The sequence below is a fragment of the Ammospiza caudacuta genome, chromosome 8 (genome assembly GCF_027887145.1).
Source record: "Ammospiza caudacuta isolate bAmmCau1 chromosome 8, bAmmCau1.pri, whole genome shotgun sequence".
Lineage (NCBI taxonomy): Eukaryota > Metazoa > Chordata > Aves > Passeriformes > Passerellidae > Ammospiza > Ammospiza caudacuta.
Genome location: NC_080600.1, coordinates 15,461,926 through 15,472,358, shown reverse-complemented (window position 1 = coordinate 15,472,358; position 10,433 = coordinate 15,461,926).

The window sequence follows — 10,433 nt, the reverse complement described above, 5'->3', positions numbered from 1 at the left end:
GCACCAAAGTCCTCTATCAAAAGCTTTGTCTTCTTCTTAAGTAGTCCAAGTGCAGAAATAAGGCTCAGTCTCAAATTAACAGACATGGGCTGCAGACAAGGTTATACTCTGCTTGCAGAAATGAACAATTCCTTGCTTCCAAAGCACTAATTATAACAGCACCTGGCAGCATCACTGAGAGAGGGGCCTGTCAGCATTTTCTCCAGACCCTCTTATGTAGACATTTATAGCTCAGTCATTTATATTTCCTTCAGCTGAAAACTTTATGGAGAATTTTTAGTAGCACTTTTGTCAGGTATATGGCCAAATTCATTTATTCAGTCCATGAAATAGTGGTTTTGATAAAATTGCAGAGGTGGACAGCAATTGGTTATTTTTCCAAATATCTTTAAAGAATAAGAATCGACAACTAATTTTTCAGAAAAATAACTGATTTTATGTGTGTACATTTGCCATATATATTCTTTGAAGCTTTGAGGAGTTTGAAGAGCTAGGAGCTCTCTAGAGCTAGCTCAAAATGACCGGATCACATTTAAAAATACATTTTTATAAATACATATCAATATCAAACAAAATAATAGAAAAAGCACAAGCACACCAACTCCACAACCTGATCATACACTTTTTACCCCATATGTGATATGAGGAATTACACAGTGGATCTCATGTTTTGCTGTAAAATGGGGCCATTTCTGTGAAACCCAAAAAACTTTTTCTAACCATAGGACTGAATTAGGGCAGAATTATTTTATCCTCCCTCCTGTATCCACCTGTATTTTTTAAAAAGAAGAAATGAAATTAATTCAATTATCTCTTTTAGACTGATATACTATAATCAATTCACCCTTCAAGCTTGGAAAGAATTCACATCATCCAACTTGGCTTCATCCACCTGACCTGTCCTTAACAAGAAAGGATTTTTAACACTAGAGAAATATTTTATAAAATCTAGATAAGTAAATGGTACCAACTGGCTGCTACCTCATGGTGCACCTTGTTAGTTTTGTTTATGTAATTTCTGGCCGTCTTGATAATATACAGTTAATATTTCATGTAATTCTAGTTCCATCTACAGATTCAGTTGCTTGCCAGAGCTTTTCTCATGTCACATTAGAAAATGAAACAAAGAAGAAAATTGTTTAAAGAAATACAAATAAAATAAAATAAAAACAACACTGTCAAGGTTAAAACTTATGCATTTCCATAGAAGGTTAACCTGTTAACCTTATGTCTAAACCACTGTTCTGGTGTTTCTCTGGCAGTTGTCATTTTAACTCTTCTATCCAGCACTATATAAAATGTGTCAGTTCTAGATTTGTCCCACTGAAACAAAATGTCCCACTGAAAAATAACTCCCCAATTTCCAAGTTATGAAAAACAAAAGCCAGGACTTAAAAACAAAACAAAAAGCAAGCAAGCAAGCAAGCAACCAAAGACCCCAAACCAAAATGAACTAAACAAAAAACCAAGTCACAACAACCACAAAACAACCCCAAAACCTGAGTTTCCTTACAGAGCAGTATTTGTGTTAGTTTTCCTGCTTCCTTGGACATGCATATCTTTGGCAGAATTAGCTTCTTGTGTAATATTCATGGCATTGTCTTGCAAAGGAGGAGACAGAGGGAAAATCTTACCTCACAGTGTGTTTGAGTTTTCTTTTGAAAAGAGGACCAAGGTGCGAAATTATATAAACATGAAAATGATCCTATTAATTTTTTTTCATAGTTAATATCCTATTAAACCTCCAGAAGTTTTCAACATTAGATGTTCCCTAAAGGCTGAGCACTGTCCTGGTCCCACACTGGCAACAAGACACTCCCTGAGCTTCATGTGGAGCAGAGAGCTGTGGTGAACATCCAAGAGAACTGAATGCATCTCTATTTCAATTTAACAGCGTATGTTAACCTAACTGCAGAAGTAGGAAACAATATTAAAAATTATTTCAATAAGATGTTACCTATGAAAACAAAAACCAACAACAGCTTTAATAATTTCCAGAAAGCAGTTAAATGAATTAACCAGTTCAGGATGTAATGAATAAATGAGAAAGTTAGGTTGGGACTGCTCTGGGAGAGCTGATGTGACCTGATTATACAGGAACAGAAATCTCTGAAAGGATGGGAAGGACCACACAGGGAATGAACACACATTGAACTTCTCTGACTGTTTCCAAGATTATATTTATCAGGCTCCTCCTAATCCTTCTGGTAACCCGATAACTGTCTCAGTATTCCCATTATAAGTTTTTTAATTATTAATTCATTAGGACAGGGGTTGCAGCACTGGGTGATATATCAAAGCCTTCAGCTCAGCTGTGACAGAAGAATCTTTGGAGTCCTGTGTTGAAGATCTGTGTGTGATGAGGTTTTTTGGTCTTTTTGCCCTGAGGCAGAGTCAATGGTTTTTCACTGGCAATAGTTTTCTGCTAACCCTGTGGATAAAATTTATTGGATTTGGACCACTGGTTGTTAAGCCTCTGGTCAGGAATCCATCTATTGCATTGTTAGAGTTTCATGCTCTTCTTTCTTATCCCCTCTCAGGCCATGCTCTGTCCCACTGACATCTTTCATTTCCCAACCAAACCAGGCCCCCAGCTTGCTTTAATTTGTTGTTGAGTAACAAAATGTATTAATTTGAAATGATATTTCAAACAATATTCCTCTCTGAAACTAACAAACAGCTATTACATGTGTACCAAGAGCATCCAAAATAAAACCAGTAGAAGATGCTGGTTTTTAGGGTGTTCAGTATGAAAAATGCAAAATGTGTAGAACAGAAAGGACAGACCTACCAAAGGGTGGTGGGGGTGACAGATGTTTCAGAGCAGCAGCCCTGGCTGAGCCCTGTCAGGAGCTCACAGGCAGTGCTTGCCAAGCTCAGCCTGGGGGACACCAAGGAGATGTGTCCCAAGGTTACCCTGGAATTCAAGCAATGTCACAGCCCAGCCCTTCCCTTCCAAAGATCCGAGTGCTGAATCCCTCCTTTTGGAATCCCAGAGTCCATGAAGAGCACAGCAGCCCAAGGGAGGAGTACAAAAGCACAGAGTTCTAACCCAGGCTCTCTCATTCATATGTACAACATTTAGATTTTTGCTGAGAAGTACCATTCTTTACTAACTACTATCTACTATTTACTAAACACTATTTGCTGCTATTTGCTAAATACTGCTGCCATTTGTCTTTTTTTTTCCAGAAGAATTAACTGAGGGACAGTTCCTGTCTCTGTAGCCTGAGTCTCCTGCCTGGAGGTAATCTGCTTTTACCACCAGTGCAGGACCTCCAGGCACCCTGCTCACACCTCAGTGACAGCACAAACACAGGGGAGGAAATTGGTATGTGTCTCCAGTGATTTGGCTTGCCCAGAAAGCAGCCAGGCCCTCCAAGCATTAACACATGGTAATTATCAGCTGCACCTAGCTCACATGACATATTATATTCCCAAACCATTTCCTTAGCCACGATATCTGCTTTTTAATGAGCCATTAGAAAAGTAAATGAAAACCTCCAGGTGTGAGTGCTAAATGAAATGTTTAATAGAAAAAGATATATAAAAAGAAATCATCTTCTATTAATAGTGTTGAGAGAATTGGGTGGTGGAAATGCTTTAAAATCTCAGCCAAAGTGACATTTCCTTTGGCAAGCTGAGCCAGGAGGATGTGTAAGTCAGAATCCATCTGAATGATGGACAGGGCAGTGAATAAAGCAGCAGCAGCTGAACAGGGCCAGAGCTGGCCAAGGAAAGGCAAGGATACAGCCCTGCATCCCCAGTGGGACAGACAGACAGACCTTCATGGGCAGGAGAGCTGAGGCAGCTTCTTCTCCCTCCCCTCCCACCAGGGCTCATCACAAGAGACCCACGAGAGGTGGGGCCACAGGAGAGACCAGAGGGCTTAACTGGAGACCTCTAGGAGAAATGTGAAGCTGTGTCTCCACACAGATGCTGTGTGAAAGGTGTTCAGAGGCATATATATAAATATATAACATATATAAATATATAACATATATTCGTGTATTTTTATGAGCATTCCTGGCTAGAGGCTTACTGCCTCAGCTGCTACACAAACCAGATGAGAAGTACAATGAATTCATGATCCAGTGTGCACTTGTGACATAACACACAGCAGGACACAAACACATCTCCACATGTATGACATGTAAAGGAAAGCAGATGCATTCCAGACAACCAGCAGATCTTGCTGTTCCTTTCAGGAGCGGCCTGAGCACAAAAAACTCAGTACACACAGGAAAACAGATCTATTTCCTTGTGTGGGGGGTAAAAAAAGAAGACAAACAAACAAGAAAAAAGATATTTTAGAACATTTCCAAGTAAATTCTCGGCAATAAACTCAGTTTATTTGAGTTTTCCCTCAGTAGATATTTGTTAGTCTGCGTGCTCCTGAGAGTCCACTGCAGATCCACTGCGAGGCAGCCCAGGCTGGAATGAATTCTGCTTTTAACTTGGACATCCCAGTTTGGGCTCCAGGAGGATGGTTATTGCATATCACAGGATATAAATAAGACTGTGTGACTAATGAAGCCAGCCTTGTTGACCAGATGGCAAGGAATGATTGGAAGATTTGAGAAAATTCCACAGGCAATAATTTGTTCACATAAGTGATCTGACAAACACTTATGAATAAGGAATGAAGTAATAAAAGTCATATTTTTCTTATGGATATTTTTCCAGAGCTGGAAAAAAAGGCTAAATTATTTCAAGAAATGATTTTTTTAAGGAACAGTTTGACCAGATGCAGATGTAATAAATAAGGTGATATATGACTCTATTGGGTGGCCATTAAGGCAGCTAGTGGGGAGCAAATAACACGTGCTCACTAGTGAAGTAGGGATTATATGACAAAAATCTTCAGGAAAAAAATTGGTGGCTACAGTTGGGGAAAAGTAATTTGCTACATTTAAGTTGAAATGATGGTTTAATACCAAGCTACATTTTGAACAAAATGGCTTTAAGTATATTCATTTGCCTTTTCTGGTCATTACCTAACACATTTCAAACACTTCAAATGCTCTAACACATTTCAAAAGAAAAGTATAAGATGCAGCCCTCAAAAACTAATTTTTATCAAACTAAAATCATCCCAGAGACTGGAAAACTGCAGTGCTGTGACTGGAATGAGAGTTAGAGACTTTAGACTGGTTTATTCCCTCTACCAACCTGTTGTGTCTTTGAGACTATTCAACATAAATACATGATGAAATCTAAACAGAAACAGTTGGTTAAAAGGAATTGGAGGTTTCTGACATGGCTCAGCCCATGTCAGTAAAACAGAAGTTTACAATCAGAACCCACCTGGAATCATTTTGAAGATGCTTTCAAGGAGAAACCTGCAGCTTTTACATCTGCAGTTAGCCCAAAGACATGTGGCTGTTCCCCAAGCATTTCTTTTCATTCTTTCTTAGGGCAGCACAAAATAAATTATACAGCTAAACAAGCTGATTGCAGTGATAGAAATGTCCTGACTTTGCTGAGGGATGCTGAAATCCCCCGAAGAACTCTCTGTTGACAAGCTTGCTCTACCTCAGGGGCATAATTCCACAGCAAAAATTTTGCCTGGAGGAAAGGTTCTTTACCTGCATCTGTGATGGCTTAGAGGAAGAGACTTAGGAATTAAATTGGGGGTTTTGACTTAGAAAATTCTCCGCTTAGTATCAATGACTGCTTTTATGCTTCCTAAGGAAATGAATCTCTTGAGAGTTTTATGAGGCAAAAGAGGGAGAAGCAGGTGTCTGTGAATTGGATCTGCTGTTTCCCAGAGCCAGGAGAAGCCATTCCTCCTGTGAGGAATGGAGCCCTGTGTGACAGTAGCTAATGAACTGCCTTAATCTCAGTCCCTGGGTCTTCCCTCTTTTCTCTCCCTATCCCATGTATGTGTGAGCAAACAGCTGTTTAAACCACACAACAAAAATAAAACCTGTTGCCCTTCTTCATATAGGCTCACAGGCTGTTAGAGGTGGAGAACCAAAAGAAATGAAATCCAGAAGTATGACATTAAGAAATAAGAAATTAAAAAAAAAATGCCAGAAATATGGGATTGCTCTGATCTCTTTTGGAGGCATCAGAAGTGTTCCCTTTGTCTGCTAAGGGAGCAGGGGTAGCCTGAGACAAAACTAAGCACCAGCTTCACAGTGATGCTTCCAAGGGTCACAGATTCCATGCTAAATAAAGGCAGTCTGAGGTTTTAATTATCACAGTACAGTTGTCTCCATCAAACATGTTTGCTGTCTTTCACCTCCAAGATTTTTCTTATTCTGGAGGTTTGCCGAATCTTAAACAAAGGGTTGTTCTTTTCTTCAAGCCTATATTCTTCACTGATTCAGGTTTATCAAATTCATGAGCTGATCTTGAAAGTAAGGCCAAGCCTTTTCAGCTGTGTAAATTAAACATGTTTTTCTCCCTGCTAGAATAGCAGAGCAGTGACTGTTCTAAACATAATGTTTGCAGCAAGGGAGAAAAAGGTTCAATTGCATCTATAATCTAATCTAAATGTTGTGATTAATATCCTCTCTTTTCATAGCCAGCAGTGTGACACTTATCCATGTTATACATTTTTTAAAGCTATCAACTGCATGGATTTTTTTTTTCTAGGAGAATTAATCACAGCCTTGAATGCATGGATATTGTTAGAAAAGAATCAGTCCTAACAATCTCTGAGCATTGGAGTTGTTAGACTTTGTGGAAGAAGGCCAATCTGGTAAATAAATTCTGTTAAAAAAACCCCAAACATTTGAAAAGCTTGTCATTTCTGCATCTATAAGAAAATTAATCAGAAGCAGAACTAAGTAGAAAACTAAATGTAAAAGTAAATGACAAGCAGAATGTTAGGTAATAAAGTAATGCAAAAATTGGTAATAGAAGGGCTGAGGAGGTGAATTATTCTTCATCTGTGGTTACAGTTTAGCCTATTTTTATATCCATTCTCTCTGTGTAACTCTGTACAGCCATGGCAGACATCTAAAACACAAGGTGGTACCAGAAGCAGAGCACACAGACCCTCAGAATTCAACTCCTGCACTTCCCTGGTTGATGCTGGAATGGAGCAGAGGGAATTTCATGAGCCCCCAGGATGGTAGGGGTGGGAAGGGCAGGTACACACCTGCAGGAAGCTCTCAGAATACAAATACAGGTAAATGACACCTGATTGGGAGGGACTGATTGGTCCCTGGGACACAGCTCCATGGAAAGCAGACAAACATGGAGACTTTCCAGCTTCCTTGCTGAGATATTGTCAGAGCACTGGACTGAAAATTCAGACCTTTGCACCCAACCTTGCTGTGGAAAAAAAAAATTAAGAAGATTAACTTCAGGGTTTTTTTTAAATACAACTCCTCCTCCTCATCATCCTCCCCTGTGTGTTTGTCCACCATCACCCTCCCTCTGATTTGATGCAATTAATTAATAGAAGATGCTCTGATAATCAAACCAAGCTGGCAATTCTTTAACAATGTACTAATGAAACATTCCAAGAACACCAGAAGCTGGTGAAAAGCTGAATTTTGTTACTCATTATGTCAACACCAGCTTACACCTTCATTTGGACCTGCCTCTGGCTCTGCTGCATACAGGAGGCCCAGTACACTTGTTCAGATAGAGTTTGCTGGCTGAGGCCTTGCAGATGCACAGATATAAATTTAATCAATTGTTTATCCCCAGATAGAATGATCTGGCTCTTATCAAGTATCAGCACAAAGGAAAAACAGTTTTAAGTTAAAATAAAATTAACAGTTGGTTAATGAAACTGCTGGTTAATTTGGAGTGGCTGGATTTTATTCTGTTGGGGAGAGAAATTCCCATACAAGTGTACTTCAAGAAAAATTTCTTAAGAAAATATTATTTTCACAAATTTCTGCATCTCCAAAGCAAAGCATGGACAATTTAAATGGTGCCTATATTTTACTTTTGGCTCAACTTCTGGTTAATTTGCTAAGGTGATCATATAATGTTTAAGTACAGTGTGATAAGAATTAAATATAAAATTCGAGGGGACACTTTAGGGTATAAAAAGCCCCAGCAAACAGATATTTTTGGATTGCTTCTTTCTGCATACAACACACTGCTGAGGCTCTCCATGCTTTACTCACTTGTCAAGTTGGCAAAGCTCTGTTAATTTTCTTAATTCAACCTCAAACTCAGAAATGTTTGACTTCCTTTTATTCTGCTTATCAAAACTGAAATGCTCTTCAAATCACAGTGAATGTAGAGGGTGTTTTTCCCCCTATGTTATCAGTAAATGTTTTGTCTCCTGGTTTAACAAAGGCTTTCAGTCTGCACAGCAAGTTGTAGGTTTTTTGCCCCCATTGCACTCAGGAAAAACATCACCTTTATCTCATCAGCAGTGCTAATAGAGGTTGTCCAGGCTTTTCACAGAGCATACTATTGAACTGTCAGACAGGTCCATTTTGCCTCCACAACAGGCATTTTTAATCCCCTCACTCTTTTCCTCCCTGCTTTCAGTGAGATTTTCATCAGGTATGTCACTGCATATGGGATCTGTGCCCATTTATTGCCAAACATTCCAGCTTGTACTTCCTCTGTCAGAAAGTCAGGACACAAAAACTATGCAGGCAATTTAGATCTGAACTTTGTGTAAATAACAAATATCATGAAAGGCTAAGTTGTATTCTTATCACTGTGATCATTGTTTTCTGAGTCCTAAAACACAGAACGTGGCCAACAACTACTTGCATGGAAGTGGTTTGAAGAGATTTACTTCTTCATATACCCTGTAGGGAATGCTTAAGCTACAATATCCAAAGAAATGAAATGGGTAGAATTCATCATGGATGAAAAGTTATTTGCCAATTTATTGCCTCTGTACCTCATTAAGAACACAGATTTAAAAAGTATGAAGCTTAAGAAAATAATGAATGAATTTAAAAATGCAGCTTTGTTGGTCTGAACTTACTCTTTCTGTTTTCCTTATGTCTCCTGTGCTCTTCTTTTTGAATCCTCATTGCTCAGGTGAAGTAACAGATCTAAGACACTCTGTCCTGACAAAAATATTTACCACTGCTTAAATCTTTAAAAATGCTTATTCTGTTATCTGGTCACAACACAGAAGTATGTGGGAACAAATTAGTGCCATCAGGTCAGAAAGCAGGAAAAGTTTCTTCCTCTAGGGATCCTAATTCTCATAAATGGGCACGTGTGCTGAAAGGCTCCTTATTCTATTCCTCTGAAAGTCACAGTGTGTGATCTGGAGCTGCTGCATTTCACCATGACTGAACAAAAAGAATGACTAAAGGTGCTTTATTATTCACTCCAACCCAATCTATGTATTTCTAATGCAAATGGAGACATTCAGGAAAGCATATTCTTAAAAAGCTTTTTAGAAAGCTTTCAGAATCTGTAGGGATGGATCTCTTTATTGTGGGTACTTTGGGTTTTTTGTTTAGTTTTTTTTTCTTTTTTTTCCTATAATTTCTAGTAGACTGGTAAGGGAGTTTATATTACTTACTAAAAGCTGAGCACTGGTGAATTATGGGTGTAATCACATAAAGTATCCATTTTTCTGTGCTGATTCTTTGTCTTACTATGTCACAAGAGTGTTCTTTGATTTGTAATGCCAAATTTCTCTTTGAAAAATAAATTATCCTTCAATTGTAAGCCTTAAGTTTCTCAAATTTACAAGCTCTACAAGCAGTGCTCTCACTTGTCCACTAAGCTTCCAGGCCATGCAAACTCATTTCCGAACAAGCTTGTGCTGCCAGGAAAAAGGAGAATAAAAATTCCCAAGTTCATGGGCTATAACATACCAAGAGGTGCTCTCTTAGAAATAGGTTCCTTTCCCTTTGTTAAATTCTCATTAAGAAACCCTGCAATAGTACCATTTCTTGTTTTTGCTCCACATGCTTATCAAGACAAATGTTTTTGATTACTACTAGATCAGACTTTGCTACAACTGCTCAACAATTGCATTATCAGTCATTTTACTATCAGTCTTTACACCTCATCAGTTAAAACACATTTTGTCCCCACAGTGTAATTTCCTGGAGTTTCTTTGCGGACTTCTTCTAGAATTAAATTAATGAGTTCTGCTTGCTAAAAGAAAACACTACATCTACAGCTCCATTTATTTGATGTATCCAACTAAATACAACTCAGCAATTTGACTTGACTAAATGGTTTCTGACAAGATGTTGGAGTTACAACGAAAGAGGCACTCTGCATGCTGTTGCATCTTCTATCCAGTGCCTGTAAGGTGATGGCATCACTTTGTTTTTAAAACACCCTGTGTTAATTTCAGTAATTCCAACATGACCAAGGACATTAAAAAGTCATTTTCTATGTATATGCTTTTCATTTTCACTAGGTCTTTAAAACAAAATGAACTTCATCACTCAATCTCAAAAATGGCCATTCATATATCAAATGATAAAATCTCAATAGACACAGTATATGTTTTTCTCAGCCTCATA